This window comes from Aythya fuligula, chromosome 3 (assembly GCF_009819795.1).
Source record: "Aythya fuligula isolate bAytFul2 chromosome 3, bAytFul2.pri, whole genome shotgun sequence".
Classification (NCBI taxonomy): Eukaryota; Metazoa; Chordata; class Aves; order Anseriformes; family Anatidae; genus Aythya; species Aythya fuligula.
In genome coordinates this window covers 26255836-26280032 of record NC_045561.1, presented here as the reverse complement: position 1 = coordinate 26280032, position 24197 = coordinate 26255836, and positions in this window count along the sequence as shown.

The following is a 24197-nucleotide window of genomic DNA, read 5'->3' as shown; positions in this document are numbered from 1 at the left end:
CTGACTCAGAAGTGAACAGTATAAACACCGTCTGCTTCTTCTGAAAAGTACAGTTCATCTTCTCAAGTATCTGCATCTTCCATGTACTCGCTTTCACAAAACAACTGCATGTTTTGGATGGAGACATGGAAGGGGAGGAAGAGTAACACTCACTTCTATTTTTATTTAGAAGTCTTACTAGGCACTACGGTTTTCCAGTGAAAATGGCGTGTATGACTGAAAAAGAAAAATCTGAGCATGGCATACACCTATGATGGTCCATCAAGTGCAATGTCAAATGCTGTCAGTTCTGTTGATATACTCCCTTATCACACTGTGGGTCTTTAAGTGTCCTTATACACACTTATCACACTAAGACCAAGGAAAAGGACAAGCAATACCTAATGCCCACCATGTCATTACTAGCCATTAGCTACTGAACTACATTTTCCAGAAAAGGAGCTACAAATTATTCTTATTTCTTTTCTATTTATATTAGTTCCCTTTGCACTGAACAGGATTATTTTTAGCCACTGTTTTCTACGACTCAACCCTTTACCCCTTGAGTTACATTCCTATAAGCTTCTCTTACACATTTGGAGGTCAGCCCATTCAATTTTCTACTTCATAGACCTTTTTTTTCCCCCCTTTCAGTAATGTTTGTTCTGAAGTCTTTCTTCATTAACTTTAAACACCCAGATTCTGGATTTTCTGTCTTCCAGAGAAGATCAGTGTCCTTACCCTTAGGAGTGAACTTCTTCATCTCTTTCCCCAAAAAATATGGGATAAATTAAAAAAAAAAATCATTAGAAAAAATGATACAATTAGAGGAACCTGAAATAAACATAGCTATACCCCACAAAGCCTCCTTACTAGATTTAAAACTCTCTGAAATTACTTTAGTGGCTCCAGCCCCAAAGAACGTCTCAAATTCTTCATGCCTTCAGTGCTCCTTAAGAGACATTTTAACAAAGTGACTTTCCTCTCATTTTATTAGAAGACATTTTCTGCAACAGGCATTTTAGAAATATATTTACATACATAAACATTCTGGGGATCTTTCCCTCCCAAGAATTCTGGGAGTAAAACAGTCTTAGCATTGCTTCACTATCACCTTTTGTAATGCTTCTTTAGCTTCTGTTACAGAATTTTCTCAAAGATTTCTCAGGTAGCAAAACCAGAACTCAATGTTAATCAGAGGAAGAATCTAGAGATATGACATACTGCTTGAAAATGGTGACTGACATTACGCTAAAGTCCTGGAAGGCTCTCCAAAAAGAGATGTTCTGATGAGAGAAAGCTGCGGACCTGTGGTCGTGCACGCAGTTACATTTTTATCATTGTGCCATCTACTGCTTGTTACTCACAACGTAAGCTTTGTAAAAACGTATACTCTTTAAAAAGGTATACTTTTAACAAACATATAAGCTTTTATTAACTCAAAATCTGTCACAAACCATAATGCCAATCGTGGACTCACAAGAAACTCCAAGATTGCTCCATTTTCTTCCTCACTGTTCCACAGGTGTTTGGCACTTACACACCCCTCAGCCTCCTGACTTGTGTTTGGATACACACAACTTCTCATCTGTCATCAAGAGAGACCACAATGTAAAATGCAAATAAACATCTCCTTCATTTTGAAGGAAGCAAGATAGATGCTTCAGCTGGTAAAAAGAAAAAAAAAAAAAAGAAAAAAAAAGTTAGAGATAAAGCACTATAGAATTCCAACTAAAAATTTGGGTTGCTTGATGTCCTGCTAGTACTATGGTTTTCCCAAATACCCACTGTCAAGACTGAAGAAGAGCCATCCTTGAGAGAAGATGCAGCACCATATAGTGAAACATCATCATAATGACAGAGATCTGCAGATTATTCCATGGAGTGATGTAATCCACCTCTGAGGAGACCGGGTGTTGTAATTATTATTTTGTTAGAAGCGAGAATGTACCTTTGTACAGCAATTGGGGATGCTTAATAAAAAGATAATTCTGAAAATCTTCAAATTCCATTCTTCTGTGACAGCTTTAAGTGTCTGCATTACTCCTTTTTGAAAGCAAGTTCTTTATCCTTTTAAATAGTTCTTATTATTGTGCTTGTTATATATTGAGATTGAGTAATTCTACTATTGTCTGCAGTGAAGTTCAAAAGGATTTGTTTCTATAGCAATACTTCGTGTTGATCCAAAAATTAATTATAAAAAATCACCATTAGTATTACCAATTTTTACTAGAGAAATGTGGAAGAGGGCTAAAAAGCTTCTGGTCAAAAAACAAACAGTAAGAATTTGAGCAGGTGACTACTATGACTACTACCAAGTGCACAGCTATAAAACCAAGCTTTGTGCGTCACCAAATCCTATATACACACAGCACATATTTCATACTTAATACATGCAGCATGGATGTTGCTGTCTGAATAAATGAGGGTGGACCCAGCTTCTGCTGCATTTCAGGAAATGAAAATAGGATAGGCTGGATCGATGGGCTGAGGTCAACTGTATGAAGTTCAACAAGGCCAAGTGCTGGGTCCTGCACCTGGGGTGCAATAACCCCAAGCAGAGCTACAGACTGGGAGATGAGTGGTTGGAAAGCTGCCTGGCAGAGAAGGACCTGGGAGTATTGGTTGATAGTCGGCTGAATATGAGCCAGCAGTGTGCTCAGGTGGCCAAGAAGGCCAACAGCATCCTGGCTTCTATAAGAAGCAGTGTGGCCAGCAGGGCTAGGGAGGTGATCGTCCCCCTGTACTCGGCTCTGGTGAGGCCGCACCTCAAGTACTGTGTTCAGTTTTGGGCCCCTCGCTACAAGAAGGACATCGAGGTGCTCAAGCGAGTCTAGAGAAGGGCGACAAAGCTTGTGAGGGGTCTGGAGAACAAGTCCTATGAGGAGCAGCTGAGGGAGCTGGGCTTATTCAGCCTGGAGAAGAGGAGGCTCAGTGGTGACCTTATCGCTCTTTATAAGTACATTAAAAGAGGCTGTAGAGAGGTGGGGATTGGTTCTATTCTCCCACGTGCCTGGTGACAAGATGAGGGGGAACGGGCTAGAGTTGCGCCAAGGGTGTTTTAGGTTGGATATTAGGAAGAACTTCTTTACCGAAAGGGTTGTGAGGCATTGGAATAGGCTGCCCAGGGAAGTGGTGGAGTCACCATCCCTGGAGGTCTTTAAAAGACGTTTAGATGTTAAACTTAGCAATATGGTTTAGTGGTGGACTTGTTAGTGTTAGGTCAGAGGTTGGACTTGATGATCTTGAGGTCTCTTCCAACCTAGACAATTCTGTGATTCTGTGAAATCCACTGCAACACAGGGATGTGCATGACATTGTTCTTACCGTGTTTTACCAAGGTCTTTCTTTTGTGTTTTTAGTCAATGCAAGTGTGCTGCTTCAAGATAACGGCCTGCACACTCTCTCATTCCTGAGTAATAGTCATGAAGCTGATAAATGTTTTCCAGGTTGTTTGAAACCAAAAGTCGCAATTAATATTCTATATTAAGACTGCTATTATCTCACCAAATTATTTGTTTTTGTTGCAGCCCAGTACCTCCTAGGAGGTATTTAAGGTTTTAGGGAGATTTGTTATTGTTTTTAGGCTTAACTTGTTATTTCAAACCTATAAAGAGTAGAGTGGCTCTGCATAGCTGTTTATAATGCAAGGCTTAAAGAAGTGAAGTGCTTCTTCACTACATATTTATTAAGATTTCCTGAGAGTGACTTGACTGCCTTAATAATGTATTTTCTGCTCCTAGAAACCCACATAAGTAAATTTATTGACTTCAGCAATTATTTCATAATGGAATGATGGAGTCATAGGCTAGCAGCAGATCGCTCCTTGGAGCTATTTTATAAATCCTTGTAGATAATATATAGCATTTTTGCCTTCAATACTGTCAGGATTATTTCCTACAGATGATAACTCAGACCTTCATGCAGTGATGTCTAGAAGATTTCTCGGAAACCAGAAATCCTGGATGCTGGAGGGGACTTCTCAAGCTTAGAAGTACAACAGGAATATGGAGGCTGCAGTGTGTTATGAACACTGCTTCACATGTGTTGTGAAGACTGCAGATTTGTCCAGGAAAGAGATAACTTTAAACCTCACATGGAGCTCTAAGACCCACGCAGAGCCCTCAGTCCCAGGCTCCAGTACACCAGTGCTTGCAAGTAAGGGAGCAAGGGGCAGAATGGTGTGTACATGAGCACAGCTTGAGAAACAGACAAGCAACATTACATGCTGTAACTGACCAGAGGCATTAAGTCATTTTCTTTACCAAAAGTGAGGCACGCCAGAATGTTGTCACAGAAGTTCCAACCAACTTTTTATATATTTAAGTACATATATACTCATCACCACTCCTCATTTATTTATAAACTCATAGAGGATGGAGAAAAAGGGAAACCTCTGACCTCTTCGTATTGTAAACTTTTGCAACTGAAGATTCATTTTTTCCAATGGAGGTATACTGGGAACGTAGGTGGTCAGATTATCAACCACACACACCAGGAGATTATTCTCACATGTCACCACACCAGCTCCTCATTCAGAAAAATAAATGAAATATAATCTGAAACACTGCCTATCAAGTGTAATCCTGTCAATTACTAAAATTAAGTGGACAATACTGAATTGCAGTCACTGTGCTGATGGGAACTTGCTATAAACTAGCTAAACAGCCCCAACCTCTTGGCGATCAATGCAGGCAGGAGGCTCATGCCAGGAGCCAGGCGAGCCATCAGATGCTTGGGCTGCCCGCTGCTCTGCAGCTTAGTGGCTGCCCTGGCACACTGCACTTGGGTAAGCGAGGAAAACCCTGTGTTTGTGTGCATGAAAGTTTTCTAAACTGAACAGTTAAGTTTCTGTTTATGCCAGCTTTAGAATGAAAACACAGAAAAAAGAAGAAAAGGTAATGACACACAATTGGCTGTATTTTCCCATGATCCATAATGTTTGATAGCAGAACTACATTTCTCTATACCTCTCCCCGTCAAGATTAATTTACATAAGTATCAGATTGCCTCTAGCTCTCATTTCAATAATTGAATATTTATCATTTCTAATATAAATTGCTTTTTTTTTCTTCCCTGAAAAACCTTGCAACCACAGAGAAGACCTTGCCTTCAGTTTGCAAACATTTAATGAAGAAATTCACTTAAGCCTACCTTCCTTTGCACTAATTGATGCCTCCACTATGAAACTACATACTCAGAAGAGGTGAGGGGATTAATCTTCCATCCTCTCTGATTTTACACACGGTAATTTCAACAATTTGTATTCAGGAGAACAGTTTTTCCCCTGACCTCAGTGATGCTCCTGGCCAGGCTTGCATGCAGGTTGCGTTGCAGTGGCATCAACCAAGGCACAAGGAGCAGAAAGTGTCACAGCATGCACTTCTCTTTTAAAACAAGAGGATGGCAGAGAAGTCCTGGAGCATGAGCTCCCAACCTAAATATGGCATGCAGGGCTTATACAAATAAGAAACAAACTCCTTTATTCTATCTTGCACCCCGAAGACCATAGTCCACTGTGTACTCTACAGCATGATATGCCGTATGGTCCAAGAGTCATCAAGTTTGTGTGGAGGTGATGCACGGCTACCCAGCACCTCTGACCGACTGAGATCCACCTGGTACAGCGGCCACGCACCTAGGCAGCTCTCCCGAAGAAAAAAAACAAACCAAGTCCTAGAGGATGCAGCAATACTGCTGAACAAACTTACCAAACAAACTACTTGTGGTGTTAACAAGCTCGCTCTTTTCATTCTAGGCTTACAGACCATTTAAATACTTGTTACACAATCACAAGTTAAGGTACTTAAAAATAGATGAAGATACCAATAGTGGTGCTACTGCATATCCTCCCCCACATAGTGCTCCATACTGCTCCTTATTTTAAATCCTAATTATACGTCTTTATTAAAGGGGGAACTGTCACTATAGCAAGGGATACTAATAATATTAGTAAACTGTTCTATCATATTACACACTAAGCACAGCAACCATGCAGTTGCACGCATTGAGCAGAGCTCTCATTGCCTTTAAATACCTCGCAGATACTTTGTCTCATCCTCAGAGCACCACATCAGCTCAGAGTACAACCTCTTCTTAATGACAAACCAGCCATTATTTCATAAAGGACAAAATTAATTAGCATTGTCCAGATCACTTTAAACTTTCTTCTAGTGTCAAGCACCTTTTGCACTCCTTCCCCTTCCTTTTCTAGTCACACAGCATTGCGTAAGCACAGTAATTGCTAACACAAGAAGTAGGCATGTAAGCTTTCTGTCTGCTAAAATCAAGACTGATGGAAGAAGGAAGGTATGAATGTAACAACTATAATTTTGGAATATTTAGGAGAAATTTCCACCTTAGTCATCAGAAGATTTTTCTTTCATATTTCAAGATTTGTTCCTGAAAACATTTATAGTCCCAAGTCTGAAATCCAAATACTAATGCGAGACAGGAAGGGTTTTAAAGCAGAAACTATAGCTTTACAATGAAAAGAGGCATGTGTGACATTTTTTTTAAACTAGCTTACAAATTAACCAAGACATCTGAATCCTTAAAACTAATATTTAGGAGTGAAACTTAATACACCGTTGAGCACTGTGTTTGAGATCTTTCATATGGTCACAGTTGGCTTTCACCAGGGAAATCTACTTCTGAGACAACTGCTCTAGAATATAGCCTGCATCCAACAATTTATTAACATATTACCAATGGTAAGATGAACTTTAAATTTCCTTTAGTAAAAGAAATAAAAATAAATTGCACTTGGGAGTATACAGATACGTGATATGAAGTACGTAATCAGCTGCTCCAGAAAATGCCATTCATCTACTTTAAAATGGCATGACTGTGCAACTCACAACAACTTCTGTAATAAATATGGTTCTGTTTCTTCTGAATGAGATGTGAAAAAAGGCAAAACTGAATTTCTGGGTTTGGTGGCAGCACACACAGCAGGTAGAAGGAAGGAAGAAAACTTGCAACCTGTTTTGATAGAGCTGGCAGTAAGTCAGATTAATTTCATACTAGATTATCCCTGGAGTATTTCATTGCCTTGCTACTAAGATCCAGCAAAACGGCAACATCCGAAATAGTCCAAGAGAATGGCTTTCAGTGTTTCAGCTCAAGTCAACCAATTCTTCTTTCCTACAGCTGAAGTTACCGTGTTAACTGGTACACAGTACCAAACTAAAAACACATTACTTTGAACTACTTTGAGATTCAGAACTAGAAACTGTGTAGTCTTCATATGTCTCTACAGGGCAATGCTACACAGGTAAAAGCTTCTGGTCAAAACAGAAGGACTAAAAAGAAAAGAAAGAATAAAAAAAATAAAGAAAAAGAGAACCATGAAAACTTTTCAGAGCACACACCAGAAAACCCCGCAATACTTGTTCCACGCCATGGAGAACTGCTATCTCACAAGTGACCAGCTTGCCTCCATGCTGAAAGCCACCAAACCAGGCTTCCCTTCTGCAAAAGGCAGCATTATCTCCCACAGACCTGGTCCAACACCAGCAAGCAAACCAAACACTGTCAGATTAAACACACCAAAGCAGACGAAGGAAAATCAATAGACTGACTTTGAGGTATGGACGCATAATATCTAAAAAAAAAAAAAAAATAAACGTTTCAGTTAACATAGGGTGTAAACACAGGAATATGCATTGCTCCGGCAGAAACATCCTCAGGAATCCTCCTGGCTTTTGTTTGCCTTTTTTTAAAGTTTCTCGACGTGTGTCAGCAATATTCGAGTTACCGTCCTCCTGCCCGCGACTATTTCTATATATGGGCAGCACAGATATTTGCTGGGATTCGCCTTTTTCCCCGAAGTAACCCCCGGTCATGGGAAGCCCCCGGCTGGGCAGCAAAACCCAGGAGAGACAACCCGCGGCCCCGCACGACCGGGCACGTCGGGGCTTTCCCGCACGGACCCTCGGCGGCGTTAAGCAGAGGCTGGGGCCCCGCTCCCTGCTCCCGGTTGCCCCCCGAGACCCCCCGGGGGGGGGAGACTCGTTCGCGGACCTTGCGCGGAGCGGCCGCCGCGCCGAGATGGCGGCGGGCAGCGGGGGCGGCCCCGGCCGGGGGAGCCGCGCACCCTAGGGCCGCCCCGGGTGGACGGGCGCTGCGGGCAGCCGGCGGCACGTCGGGGCGGGCGGCCCGGGGCAGGCAGGCAGCGGCAGCCGGGAGCAGAAGGGAGCGCTGCCCGCCCGGCGGCCCCACGGACGGGCACGGAGGGGCGGCCGCCACCTCGCCTCGCCGCTCCCGGGGCGCGGCTGTGCCCAAGCAGTGCGAGGAGAGAACGAAGGAGCGGAGTGAGGGGCTGCTCCAAATGCAGCATCGAGCCCCGGGGCGGCAGGCGGCGGTCCCGCAACTTTTCCCCTGGACACCCCCGCGCAGGACGGAGAGAGCCCAAACGCGAACCCGAAGCGGAACCCAGCCCCAGCCCCTCCGAGGCTCCGGTACCGTCGCTCCGCGCCCTACCTGCCTCGCTCCCGGCGAGCCCTCTCCTCTCCGCTCCGCTCCGGGCGCTCCGGCGGCGCCCAGGTGGCGTTAGCAGCGCGCTTCCCACGGGCGGCGCGCCCCCGGCGGCCGGCACATCCCCCGCCGGGAGGAGGGCGCTCCGCTCCGCTCCGCAAAGCACCGCGCGACCGCACCTGTGCCGGGGCGCGGCGCCGCCTCGCTCAGTCCCGGCCCCCGGGTGGGCGGGGGCGCGCCGGGACCCCTCGCCCCGCCGCCGCCGCCGCCGCCCTCCCCATGCAGCCGCCGCACGAGGGGCGCCCTGGCTCCGCCGCCCGCCGCGCCGCGCCGCGCCGCTCATTGGTCCGCCCGCCGCTGACATCACGGGGCCCCGCCCCGCCCCGCCCGGCCCGGTGCCCCGGGGCCCAGAGCGCGGCCCGGCTCCGCTGGCGGCGCTGCTCCGGGGGGCGGCCGGTGGGGAGCGGGGTGCGGCGGGGTCCCCGCGCCCCTGCTGTGACCGCACCCTGTGGCGCTAAGCTCGCAACGCCTGGGTGGGCGGGTGGAAAGGGGGGAACCCTCCGTCGTGTGTGGACTGTGCCTCGTGTGGGGCATCAGCCCGGTCACATACAGCTCCAGCATGCGCTGACATGGAGTTGGCTCATTCCTAGGTACCTGCCAAGAGATCTGCTTAAAACGTTCTCCCCTTCCAGCCTGTCAGGGCGTGCTACAACATACAGTAGGACAGGCGAAGTATTAGTATCTGCTCATGTGCAATTACAACATCTTGAACCAGAGAAACATAGGAAGTCTGCCCCGTTTAAACACATCTTCTAAAGGCATGTGCTGAAGTGTTACACCAAACCCCTGTCCTACACTTCTATGTTTCTTCTGTCATAAATATTAATAAATCTAAATTACAATCGTTCAACACAAAGTTGAGGGTTGGCTGTTTTGTGCAGTCCGTGTTGCTCACCATTGAGTTGCTGTGACAAAGGAGCTGCTGTGTCCTGTCTTATCCGTCCATACTGTCTTTCTCGGCTACAGGTAAGGCATACATCCACAAACGTGTCCTGGAAAATACCAGTACCACAGCGATGGATGCTTTGCAGGGCTCTGATTCCCCCTTAACTTCATCCTAAATGTTATTTCAAGTACCCACTACTTTCAGAGAGAGATTTCATAGCCTTGGGGTCTGTCTGGCACCACGCATGGTCAGTGACCAAGCATTAGCTGCTTGCCAGAGGTCCTCTCCCCTGCAGCAACAACAACGTGGCTGGGCCAGCAGGCCGGGTTTTCCCTCAGTGCACGCCGGTCAGGCACCAGCTGCCAGGCCTTGTGCCAGCAACTACACCAGTGCCCTGACACCAGGACTGCCATACGACACCTGCTGCCAGACACACAGTGACAGACTGGTCATCAGCACCTGCAAAAGGGTGTGTAAAGTCTGGGGTACTCAATTTTCATATTCCAAAGGCATTTTGGGGGGTGAAAAGATCCCTCTGCTCTCAAACTCTGCATATATTTACTTTATTGTCCTCCTGTGCTTTTTCCTTTTACCCTGCATTTAAAAGCAGTGTCAGAAATCACACCATGCCCTGTAACGTTGGGCGGGGGTTTGAAGCAGTCGAGAGCCCAGTGATGGAGCCATCTCGGGCCACTCCTCAGGGCTGGCCTTGGGGCTTCTGCACCCAGTGCCCTGCTGTGAGCTCACAGGATGCTCCCAGGGTTTTCAAGATTGTATTAGAAATAGCGTGTTTCTTTTTATGCCATTGAAGATGTAGCTGAAAATATTCTTGGATAATTTGATCATCTTTTCCCCTTTGTCTCTTGTATTAGCTATTGCATTTGTTTAAGGGCTTCCCAGTGGGGACTGCACAAAATACAGCTCAGATGATCTCAGGCTGAGGTGGATAATAACACATAGACCATACGGGGGGAGGGAGGGAGGGGGAAGGGAAGGAGGGTGGATCCCAAACGGTAAATCACGTCCGTAAAACGGTATGATTACATCAGGGTCAAAAAGTACACAGCTTTGTATCTACCATAACCTCATTAATTTCTGAGGCTGTGGAAAAAAATCATTTATGTATATAATGCAGAACATATTTTAGAAAACTGTTTTTTTTTGTTTGTTTGTTTGTTTGTTTTGTTTTTTAAGATTTAACACAAGCTGAGATCAGCTTGTCTTTGAATTTGCTGTGTTTTTAAACACCTATCAATACTTTATAAATCAAGACCCAGCTGCCTAGTACAATTCTGTACCATAAATATATTTAACCTTGAGTCATGCAAAATGAGCCTTTAAAGCAAGCATGTACACACTAAAATCAATGATCCTAGAAAACACTCATTGGATAATGTCTTGTATAAAGAAGTAAGTGTCAAGAGAGTCAAGGAACTGTTTAGGAAAGCCTAAAGTAGGGGAATAAATTTTGCTTTCACAGTGGTAAACAGTACCTTTTGCAAATAGTAGTAATAATACATTGACTTTAACAAGATCTTTGGTTGAGTAGAGACCAGAGATTCAAGCCTTCATAGTACAGCTCCTGGCGTAATATGGGTCTTCAAAACATATTCTTAAAAAGTCACAGATGTCAAGATTAATTAGAAGAATATTCTTTAACCTTGAAAATATTACTGAATTGTTTTTCTTGAGGTGTCTATGGGAATAAGAAGCAAATCTTGCACCAGAAGTTGCCCATCTCTTAATTACTCGGTTTATTTCTCCACTTGCTGGCCAGCGTAGGACTTAACTGCCATATGGGACTCCCTTGGGGGATCAAGACCCAGCCACCATGACCATGCCAGCCCTCGAAGAGAGCAGTGCTGCAAGGAAGATAGAGAAGTACAGTGGACAGCCAGATAAGCTGATGCTCAACATGCTCTTCTCGTTACATAATGAGAACCACTGAATTTGCAGCCTGGTCTTTGCTGATGCCAATTCTGCTTCCTTGTTCTCCTGAACTTTTCTTGCCCATGTTCACACCACTGCTGTCCATGGAGTCTGTGCAGTCAGCCTCAGGGTGCTTTGTGGCTGTCTACTTGCAGCTAAGACCCAAACAAGCTCAGCAGGAAATCAGCTCAGTTATCTTAGTTAAGCACTCCTTGAAGGTATCCTTGAAGGACCTTCTTGGGCAGCACCACTTCCTCATCCATAGTGTCATTCATCACATTGGATCAGGTTGCTTAGTTTCATTCAGAAGTACAGATGATTAACATGGTCTTTTAATTTTTCCTGCTTCCCTTTTGCTCCACAGGGACACCAGAACCTCATTGCTATAATAGTTAGGAACTTCTAATTTTAAGCCTCAATTTATTTCTGAATACTTTATACCCATTTGTCTTTCGTGACGATACTGGCCTTGACTTCAGCTAGCTCGCCAGTCTTGGATATCTTAAGATCTTTATAAAGCCCCCTCTGTACTTTTCCTTTTGCAAAGCTAAACTTGTCCTCTCCTAGCTTTGCTTTCTAACATTGTTCCTCCGCTTTTCCATTTATCCAAGCTGCCTTTTGTGTATCCTCTCTATTTTGAATTGAGCCTCCTTCAGTATGTGTGAAATTACATACCTCTGTTAGATGAAGTACTAAATATGACCAGTTAGAAAAAGCTCAGAAGAGGTGGGAGTGCCCTAGACAGTAAGCTGATGTTTTGGTTTGTTTTGTTTCCTGTTTTCACATTGCTGGCTAACAGTTACCCTCTGGCCAAATTGTACCAGCAAGGATTTCTTTTGCTTTGTCTGTTTCCAGGTGATAACCCCCATCTCATGGCAGAAATTCCTGTATTTAGCTCCTGCAGGCATTATACCACTTTCCCTTACTGTATTTCCCACTTTATGTCCTACTATAACCTTATGGTTACTCCTTTATTTATTATTTTTTTTCAAGTGATCACCAGACACTTGTCAGTCAGCAGCGGCAGTGCCTCTGAACAACACCTCACCGACAGCCCTAGCTGGCACTTCCCTCCCTTTGGCCAAGGGTGAACAGCTGCTGCTCTCTGAGGAATTTCACCAGCAGCATGCATCTAGCCCCACGGTTTGTCAGCACAACACACTTCATTGTCCCCCATTTGGCCCATGCCTTACTGTATTGACATTATTTTACTAATCCTCATCCTCTTCAGCTTAGTGAACAATTCCCTGTGTGTCATCATGCCAAAAGCTTTACTGAACTCCAAAGAGATCAAATCTTCAGAGTTATCCTTGTCAAGAAAAGTATTTATCTTCTCCAAAAAAAGGGATCGTCAGTCTGGCACAATCTACCAGTGCTGCATTTTATCTGATTTTCCACAGTATAAATCAGTGCAAACCATACACCCCTCCATAAATCCATGTGATTCTCATAGTGTGAGCAAAACCAAAATTGCGTTATTGGCTGATGACCATGGCCATCACTAAGGCCAACCACTAAGCACACGTGAAACGAAACAAGACACAATATGTAGAGTTTTCTAATGTTTAATGCATCTAGAAAATACACTTTCATTCACATTTCCGAGGTTTCAGAGAATGTCAAATGAGGATGCCAGTGGTTCACAATTTTCCAAAGTGATAGATCATTTCAAGCAACATTGACTATAACATCTGACAGTTTGTATATGAGAAAAACATGGGCAAGTAGAAAAGTGTGTTTAGGTGGAGGCTTGTCTGCATAAAACTGGCCTAGTCATAACTGAAATTCTAGTTCCAGGCTTATTATTTGACAACATAATAATCTGATTTTTGTAATGTTTTGATTTCAGTTAATTAATCCTTTCAACACCTTTGTAAGCTCAATATCATTATTCCCAAATTTTGAAATGGATGTAATAATAATGACAGATCTAACAATGAGGCACACAGAAGTGAAGATGTCTTTCCCAACATAATACAACAAAGACATAAATACACAGCCATTCTCCTCTGTTGCCTGTTAATGCCCAGCAGAAGTACAAATTGAGTCTACAGTCTTTGCAGCAGCAGCTCTTCCATTTTAAAACCAGTTTTCCCATTGTTTCTTCTCAATATTGTGATTGCTTGTTTTCTTTCACCTTTTTTGTTTGTCTTTAACTTCTGTCTCGTGCCCTGATGAGGGAGCAGGCTCCTAAGGGTGTCCTGGGGAGGGTGTCTGGGCAGGGCACACTGGGACAGAAAAGGGGAAACTGCGAGGGAAGAGACTCCAGAGGCCTGAGGGGGCAATGGAGCTTCAGAGCTGGAAGGGTGGAAACGTGGCAGCCCACGGGCCCCCAGACTGCTCAGAGGGACCCACAAGGGTTGGTGGCCTCAGCTGGGAATGGGCTCTGTCCACACAGGACCACTGTGGGGGCTGGCTCTGCATGGAGCTCAACCACCACATGGCAGGATCCTATGTTTCCTTTCCATTCTGATGTGGTTTTATTTTTCCCCACTTGCTTTTTATATGACTGTTTTATATGACTTTTTTCTTGAACTACAGAAATTCTGCCGAGATGACCTTTTCTTCATGATGAGACCAATATCCCAGCAGTGGCCTTAACTTCTGTCCATAATTGTTGTTCATGGTCAAGAAACAAAGGGAAAAAAAAAAAAAAAAAAAGAAGCAAGCAGAGAAAGCAGAGGGAAGAGGAAAGATGTTCTAGCTGCTTTGCACAGCAACTAGAAGCATTTGCAGTTATCATGAAGGAAAGTTTTGCATTCAAAACAGTCAGAAACTGAAAAACACTGTGGTAGATGCACATCTGAAGGGGTCATTTTTTCATATTCTCTCAAGGAATATGATCCAGAACGTTTTCAGGACATATAAGTATTTTAAATTAGGAAAGTGGTAATATTAGTAGGGGGAAAAAGATTTTGATAGTTGATATTTTTATTGAAGACATAACGAAACCTTCAAAATTCTAGCAGCTATGAGAATTATTTCAACATCTAGGCAACTTTTCAGAGTTACTAAAATACATAATGAGGCATATATATACATCAAACCCCCTGGACTGCACAAAACAATGATGCATGCAAAATAAAGAAGACAAGTTTAACGAGGTATGAAGACTCTCAGTACCAACACAGAAGTTCAAAAAGTAGATCAGCATCGGAATCTCAAATAATCTACTGTTGCAAAGTGAGTATGCACAGGCTACTTAGAAAATAAATAATACACTCAAAGCTGATAGAGGCATGGCGTTCCCAAGCAGAACACTTCTTTTTAGCAAGTAGTCCCATCAAGGCACTTCTCTGTTAGTCAGACTATAAAAGGTACAGGTCTGATGCATTATTACACAGTTACAATGTACTTAAACATTTCTGGTTAATACAGAATGAGAGCTATTTAATCCTTCTGCAGAATAAAAAAATACAGAGTTGAAAAAATAGAATGTCACTGTAGTTAAAGACAGATCAGTAACTCTGTTATGACTCAGTAGCTCACGATAAATTATTTAAACCACTTGTGCTCAAGAATGACCTTTCAGCCATTGCAAGACAAGAAAAATATTTTCCTTTTTTAATCTCCACAATTCAAATCACAGTCCTTCCTTCAGAATCAGGTGACCAAGACTGGGGAACTTGATCATTAATCTTTGGCTTTGAATTACTGAAGGGCTATCAATCAGATGTAAATGGTGACACAGTAATGTCCAAGTTGTGAGAGTACTTGGCAGAAATCAGAGGCAGATTATGTTGCTCAGCATAAATTTCTTACATTTAAGACCAAATACTTTAAACTCACAAAAATCTTTCAGATTACCTAGGTTGGCAAGGTTCAGTTCTTGAGGCTCATCTTTTAATTTAGTTATAAAAAGTAATAAAAATAATTATTTTATTTTTCAATACATTAAATTATATTTTCCCAAGTTGAGCCTATTTTTCACATGATGGCAGTTGGTGAATGATCTCCCCATCCTTATCTCATGAGCTTTTCATTTCATTTTTCCCTGTCTTGTTGAGGACGGGGAGTGAGAGAGCAGCTGGGTAAGCATCAGTTGGCTGGCCAAGATCTACCCACTGCATCTCTGTAGGTGAATTTGTATGTGCTGCTGTGAAATCTATGTGGACAGCCACCTATGGTGTTGCCTGTATACTATCTGGGGAAAAGCCAGCACATATAGACCTTATTTGATGTTGTTTTGGAAAACACCTTGAAAGGATGAAGTTTAGAAGTTTTGGTGGACCAGAAGTAATTTTTTTTTAATAGTATAAGTAGAGAAAATACCTATCCACCTATCCTTAACAACTCCATGCCTCAGTTACTTGTTCTTCTTGAGCCAACATGAATTTCATTTTTTAAAGATTTAAATAAATTAAATTGTGTTTCTGCTATGTTGAGTTAAGATGGCTTTTTTGAGAGATAGCTTTCTCACTAATGGAAATTGATTGAGTCCAGTTCTTTTACAGAGAACACACTGAGGAAATTCTGCAGTGGAGTATCAAATGAGCTGGAAAAGGTGATTGCAACATTGCAACAGAGACAACTCAGCACTTTGCCAATTCATCCAACTCCTGAGAAACTTCACCTTTAAGATGCAGGTAATATATCTGAATGATTGACCTGGAACTTGTCAAAGAGTATGTGTTTGCTAATCTTTGCTATATTAAATAATTCATTTTTCCATTCTTTTTACTAGAAAAAAATAGTAAATTGTTCTGAAAGTGTAGTGACTTAGAAATTGGGAGGAGGATAAAAGGCTTTAGAGGAATCATTTTGAAGATGTACCAGTGCATAGCATATGGATAGGTGGCTGCAATATTAGTCTGGATTTCCACACTTCTGCAGTGTTCTGTAGTAATATCAGATTAGTTACCAAAATATGGAAACCCTTCATGTAAGCACCCAGAACACAGTACATGAAACTATTTCAGTATAATGAAAATGAAACTCATGTCCAGAGTCTAAAGCTTGATGTGCACAGATCTTCAAGGCTATATAATTTTAAGAACAATGAATAATACTGGCTATTTAGCACTTGTATACACCTTCCATTTCCATGCCATGACAATGGTGAGTGCTGGTGTTGGATACTGAAGGGAGTCCAAGTCTGAGAAGCTTCTGTGAATGCTACCAGTTTTGAACAGATGAGAATCTGAGAGTCACAGTGAGGATGGGAAACTGAAAATAGGAAAAATTCAAACCAGTTTTAGCCCACGTGCCCATGAGTTGGGAAGGGGAAAAGTTGTTCGTATATACTTCCAAAGGCTGAGGCCAAACTGTGGCAAAACTCAGAAAACATTCATTTGCCATTAACATTGATTTCCTGCCCATCTCAGCTTGCAACCCAGTCCCCAGTTTGCAGGCGAGCAGCAGGCAGACATCCCACTCTAGGGGGGGCTGCCTTCTTCTCTCCCTGCAGGCTACTGGGCTTGCCCTGTCCTGCCCAGGAACACAGAAGACAGACTGAGGAGGACTGGAACTGTATGGTATGCTGTCACAGCACACCAGCTGTTTGTGATTCAAGAAATGTTGTAAAACATCTTGGGGAGCCTATGACTAACACAGTTTCAGTAATGATCCAGAAACAGGCAATAGAGCAGGAGTAAATTAGCAGCCACCCAGCAGCACCGAAGTGAAATGGGAAGAGCCTGTGTTTAAAACCCCACGTCTTCCCCAAGCCACACAATTCTCATTCATCACTCACTGCAGAAAAGCAGGCACTTAACTGTTTGGTTCTGCAAGTGCAAAGGCAAAGCCAGGCAAGACTTTTCATATGCTTTGTAACACCAGCTGTCCTAGTGTCCTTTTACAGCTAATTAAAAACACATGATTTTCCAATTCACTCAATACAGGAAAAAGTGTATTTCTATGCTGTACCACTCAATAGAGCACATCATGCTGCAGACTAGAAAGCAAAAAGTACAGTCCTGCTGAGATTTGAAAAAATTTAAACATTAAGGCAATAATGGTTGGCCTGCATCATCATAAGTCTTAAATTCTCACAGAAGTCCCTGTAGGTGTACTCAGGTGCATCTCTACATCAAAATCATTGTAGTTCAGCAATGTAGGAAAAGTATTTGGCTGCTTCCCTAGGACCCTCACATTCAATCGGAAAAAATCTATATATTCAGTCTGCATGGCTGAAGCTGTTTCCCAGTGCCCCTGCAAAATGCTCACTTCTGTGCTGGGGCTGCCAGGAGAAGCATTGGTTCTGTTGACCTTTTTTTTTTTTTTTTTTTTTTTTTTTTTCTCCTTGGGTTCCTGGGTTGTAATAAATTAATATTTGTGATCTATTTTGAGAGACTTGAATAAAAATTGCAGCATGAACAGCTTATAAGTGCTGAAGTCCCACTCTTCTGAATTCACAGTATAATTAATTTTATGGGAATTATACAATCAAAAGGTTCACAGATCAAGAGTTTTTTTAAACAGTTTTCAATATGAAGCTAATTATCTGCTTCAGAGTAGTAGATTTTTCATACATTTCCTATGTTCATATTAATATCCATATGCAGAAGTCATGCCCATAAAACAGTATATTCTTCTGAGGCATTCCAGCGGATGACATTATATTTTAATTAGTTAGGATAATTGTTTGAGAAACTCACATATATTTATTTTTTTTTCACTAAATCAGAAGAGATTCAAGTAAAGGGTGTGGCAAAGCTTATATTATAAAAACAAATTAAGCCAGTCTTTTCTCTTAATTTTTATCTTTTAGTTTACTCTTCATGTTATGATTATGACTGATCCTAACATCTTGTACAATTTGATTTTGCTCATGGTCACTGCCTCTCAAAATTGTTCGCATGACTCTTCTAGAAACAATTATTGTCAAGGTAAAGCACCTACAAGAGTAGAGAGTTGAGACATACAGATTTTGCCCCCCCCCCCTTCTTTTTTTTTTTTTAATTTCTGAGCATATGAAAAGTTCAAGTATATGGCTATGCTGACACTGACATGAATCTGTTACATACTGGTATTAATCATGAATCACACTAATAAATGGAGGATTTTATTGTGTATATTGTGTAAATATTTGATCTTGTCGTTGTGTGAAGCCAAGGCCTAAAATGTACATATTTATGCTGATAAGCATGCATGTGTCTTATAGAGATCAGGGTCAGTTAAAGAGTAGGAAATGAACTACTACAAAATCACATGTTGTTAGACAGTGACTGCTAGATATGGGATGCTAATATAAAATGACAAAACAGGTTGTTAGATTAACTGCTCTGGTTAACTTTCTTATGTGTTGTGTTCAAAATTTTTATAAAAGGGAAAACATTTACCCTTTCAGATGCATTAGATGAAGCCCTAAGGAAAGCAAAGCCAGGATCTTGTAGCAGCAGAAGTAATGAAATTTTACAGTTTGTAGAAACATTTTTTTTTCCAGAACTGCCTACCTTGCAGCTGTTAGCTGTGCCACTGCAGTATTATGGCTCTAAGTATAAATACAAACATTACCACTTAGTGTGATATAGTCTTATCTTTTGGCACAGCAAGACTATTGTGCATTCACTTGAGTGAAAAATGACTGGAAAACCTCTGACTTCACAGCACATCCAAAGAGGTTCTGTGAGTGCAAGTTACACACCCAAATCAATAGGAGTCAATAGGTTACTGTCACACGCTGCACGCTGTGCAGTTCCATAGGGCTATGGAAGTATGTCTGAAAAACTGTAAGCCTGATGGAGATCAAGGTGCAAATACCATAGAAAACATAAAGAAAACAGCTACAAAAGGATGAGCCTATGAAGGCCAGCCTTTTTATATCAAGAGCTCCCTGAGCAGGCACTGAGAGCAGGCTGCACTTTCAGCATTTGTTCCTGCTGTACAGCTGCTACTGCCCTATCATTTAATGTTAATTCATTTAGTCAGCCTATAGATGCTAAATGGCATATAGTTGTACAAAAAATAGTATAAAATATCCTTCAGAGAGAAAACAAAATAAGTAAAAGCTTAGCAAATGTGAGAAACCACTATAGGCAATGTGTTTGACTTCATTTTACTTATGGGTATAGGAAATTATGTGGTAGGGAAACAATAAACATGAAAGGTTTCAGAAGTAAGAGATGAACCAGAATAGAAGCCACAAAGGTAGTTTAAGGATCTTATCCTTATATATACATTAAAAACAGGGTGTTACAGGGTGGGGTTTTTGTTTGTTTGTTTTTACTCTCAAAAGTTTAATTTTATGTTAGAAGCAACAACACATTTATTCCTATATGATGTTTCACTCACCTTGAAACGATGTTCACACAGAGGTTTCCCATCTAGACATACCCCCCAAACGATGAAATGTAACCTCTGTAAGGTGTTGTTAGTTTGTTTGTTTTTCTTTACATGTTGATCACAATTTTATGTTATTTGAAGGAAAATTCCAGCTTTACATGTAAAAACATTTTACACATATTTGCTTTCTTACCTGTGATTTGCATGCTCGCACATTTTGTAAATTGCCTATATCATGTCTTTCCCCATTATGATGTTGTTTACTTACTATATTTTTAAGTCATACAGTCATTTCAAATCGTATGTCCAGCTCACATTCAACACTACACACTATACTATAAAAGAAGAGATTTCTCCTAATTTATTGGGAAAATATTCTCGTATTTTGCTCCTGGCTTGTATCCCAGGACCCAGCAAAAGCCATATTGCCCTTGTTAATTGTTTTAAAATGAGTCCGTATATGTCTAATGAGGGACAAAGACTGCATGATAAAGTAGTACTTTACATATTTTTCAGTAACACTACTTTAGAGACTCTCAGTGAAATGAAAAAGTATTGGTATTGATGGACTGAATTTTAGGAGTAAGCTGTACACTCAGAACAGAAATAAAAGCTCAAAATGTTTGTTTTTAGTGCTTGCCTTCAAATTAAAAACTTTGTAATGTACCAAAATGGATAGATAGGTAGAATGACAGATATCAGAAAAAAAGGAAGAAAGGAAGAAAGGCAGGCCTGGGTTCGGTTTTGAAAAAAAAAATAATACAGTTTTTCATGTCTTTGAAACATACTAACGCATTGTTACAAGCACAAGAACTGGTGTGGCTGGGTATTCACATGTTGTTGCTCGGTCCCACTGATGCTGGACATGGCCTAGAGAAGCAGTGCTGGAGCATGCTTGTTGGTTAGCAAGCAGCCAAGAAAATTCAGAGATATCATGGTAGCATTTAACATCCTTGGACAGCCATTACTTGACAATCTGCAAAAATAGGATACAAGATAAACCTCCAAACTCTTTCTGTGGACATCAGTTTACAACTCATAAAGAAGACATTGAGAGTTGCATTAAAATGTTCTGTTTTGGTAACAGGTTAACATGCATTATGGAGAGTTGCTATTGAAAACCCAGTATCATCCATCTGAAGGCTAGACTCATCATGCTGAAAACTTCTTATGTTTTCAAATCATATAAAATAATTAGGGTGTCCAATTGCATATATACAGAAGTCATTCTTTTCTCTTTTAAATAATACCTTCTTCTAAAAGGTCTATTTTTTTAATTATCTAACTGATAACTTAAAAGATAAATACTATATATATAATAACTATAATAATAATAATATAAATTTTTATCTGAATGATGCCAAGACTTAATCTATGTGCAGAGAAATGGCTAGTTCTGAAAAAGTCAAGATGGTGCAGAAAAAATTTAACTGAGGGACTATCGATCTCTAGAAGGGAAAGAAGATAGATAAAGGAAGGAAGATCCATTTTGATTGCATATCACAGAATAAGGAGCTCATGGTCTTTTTGTCATGTAGGATATTTAAAGTAGGAGCCTTGGTAAAAGACATACCAAAACGTATCTTTGGCAGGGATAATTGGTGGTGTCACAGATGCTTGATTGGCATGGTGCCCTTTCAATAATTGCTTTAAAAGTTTGTAATCCAGTAATTAAAGGAAACATTTGATTACAAACAAACAAACAAAAAATATTTAAGAAGCTATCAGAAAAAAAACGTGCTATTTCTAGTAAGTATAATTGCTCTAGATGAGTTAATTTACAGAGTTTACATACAGCTATTAAAGATTTATCTTTGAATGATTTAATCTTTCTTCTCTGCTTTGTATTTTCTTCTGTTTATATCTTCCCAAAGCAAGCGCAAAATATTAAATCCGAAGAGCAGCAATTCCTGTCCACTTACCAGACCATGACTGCACATGACAAGGTGGTCAGGAAACAAGTTTGCTGTCATCTGGGATTTTCTCTACAAGGGAAAGGTGTAGCTGTGTCCATGGAGTAACAGTTTATCTAGGCTGGATCCAGTAGAAGCAATAGCTAGCATAATGAGATAGCAAGAGAAATTACTTTAGAGGTGTTATAAACTACTGTCCATGTTTTATTTATGTACCAAGGGTGTAAGAGCAGAGTGAGAACTGGGAGGATACCTTATCTGTCTTAGCTTTCTCAAGAACCAACTTAAGACTCAGTTAAACTGAGAAATTATTAAAGCAACTGCAATTTTGGCTCAATCAAAGTCAAACCTGTGGACCAGCTGTTTGAGAACTACAGCTGTCCTCAGGAAGGATGGGATAAAAAAGCCCCACATCATAATAAAAGTCCCACATAAAATTAAACTAACTCATGCTTATTTTCTTTTCTTTTCAGCTTCTGAGAAGTCCACATGGAAGTTGGAAATAAAATAAAGCAAGGACTCAACTTTGAAAGGGAAACAAGCCTGCAAAGAAAATGAGAAGTTAGAAACATTTCTTTGCCTTCATCAGGAAATGAAGAAGTAAGAAAGGCATTTCAGGATGAATCTTTGGAGATTCCCTAAGCCATGTGTTGAACAAAGCCAACTCTATGCATCAGCCTTCAGTGTCCCCTCCTTGCTCGTCCTATGACTATGATATCTTAGCCAGTTTTATGGCCTGTATGGTAAAGGACTTCATCTCAAGTTCTGGGTATCTCCTAGTAAGAGCTGCATGAGAAGGAGCCATGAGAAGCCTTGCTCAGCACTATCACTTAAGCTCAAACCTTTCCCTGACTCCCTGCCCAAGCAGCTCTGTAGCTATCCTTGTGCCCACCTGAGCACCTGGTGAATCCAGGCCAGCTCACTTGCCTCACCAGCCTCACCCTGGTCCTGCTGGTTCCACAGACTGGTGGTGGCCCTGGCTGCCAGCCCAGGGCCTGCTGGCCTTGTCTGGCTCCTGTGGGACTGCAGCCTTTGCTGGGGAGGGCATGGTCTCACTTGCCACTTCGCAATCACCCTCCACAGCACCCGGTTGTGCACCCACAACTCTTGTATCATGTTATGTTGGTGGACAGGCATGTTATAATGTTGCTGGTTGGCCAAGTTTTTTCTACACTTTTTTTAGTAAAATTTGTTTTTGATGGCAAAATGGTGTTTTGACAAATGTTTTTGCAGAAGGTGCTTGCAGACCTTGAAAATATTTCATACTTGATGGGAAATGTAAATAAAGAATTCAATATGGAATTTTATTTTATTATTTTTTTTAAATTTTCAGTATTTCTTTACTTAAAATGCTTGGTGGTTCAGTGTTCCTTTGTTTCCAATGGGAAAAAAAAAATCAGTGGAATCTTCTTTTGTTTAATGGGCATTTTGTGCAAGGGAAATGGGCAATGGTAATGGACATTTTGCCAAACCAGAGAAATCAGAGAAATCAAGAGACTAACTCAAGGTCATGTTGCAAGTAAAAGGCAGAAATGGGAATAAAGCTCCCACCTATAGTCTGTCTCTTTAAATACATATTCTTGACCCCCAGTACTCTGAATTCTTTCCTTCTGTCTTGGTGCTGTTCTTTAACTTCAACTCCCGTTCTGTAACCATCAAACACAGTCTGCTCCCTTCTGTTAACTCAGATAATTTATCTCCACTATTTGACAAAGGCTATGGTGTAATTTTCATAGTAAGTTTCTTCCCTGGCCTTTCAGACTTTGCTGAAGAAATGCTGCCTTGTATGTTTTGCTGTATCCTGTATTAAATCATATTAAAATATTAAAATCATACAATCATTTATTTCTTTCCATGTTTAAGATGCTCTTCACAATCTGCATTCTGTGTCAGTACTGGAACATACAAAGGCTTGCTTGTTCTACTGAGGATGGGGAAGTTTTACTTGAAGACATTATTTTCTGAAATCTGAGCATGACAAAATAAACTTCCTTGTATTACTACTATTGTGGAAGAATGTAATTCATTGTAAATATGAAGTTGAGTGCATCTGAGTATTTGAAGTCACAAAATCCTGCATCTCTCTCCGTATGTTTATACAGGGCTTAATGTATGCTTGCAGCCATTTATCATTAATGCTAGTCTTTTTTATTTTTTTAATTATTAAGTTGCATTAAACATAGCAGAGCTCCTCATATTTGATGTGAAAGCAATGAGTCCTAGGAATGTGAACACTATAGTGTCCTGTGGCAGCAAGCAGTTAGTATTTTGGCATTCATGGATATAATGCTGCCAATATCACTCACCTGATATCACTAAGGCAGCAATAATACAATAAGACAATAAGGCAATAAAGAAGAGGGAAAAAAAAGTTGTTAATGTTTGTTTTGCTGGCATGAAAGCAAAGAAAGTTGAACAGGGGGAGGCCAGGTGGTTACTCACAGGTAATGCAACAGGCAGGGCAAACAGCTTGACCCTGGCACCACCGGGTCAGAGCCCTTCCCTGCAGAGGCACATGCATGCTGTCAGATCCCATGGCAAAACCAAAGCCTAAGTGTAGCATGCCACAAATGTTAGGCAAAGATAGGATTTGCAACAGCTTGTCTGACATGGTTATGTTAGAATATAAATCAAGGGAGAATAGAGAAAAAAAAAAGACTAAATTGATATAATCTGCACCTGGGCATGAGTGAGAGGAGGAAAAAGGAAGTCATGCACAGAAAAAGTGG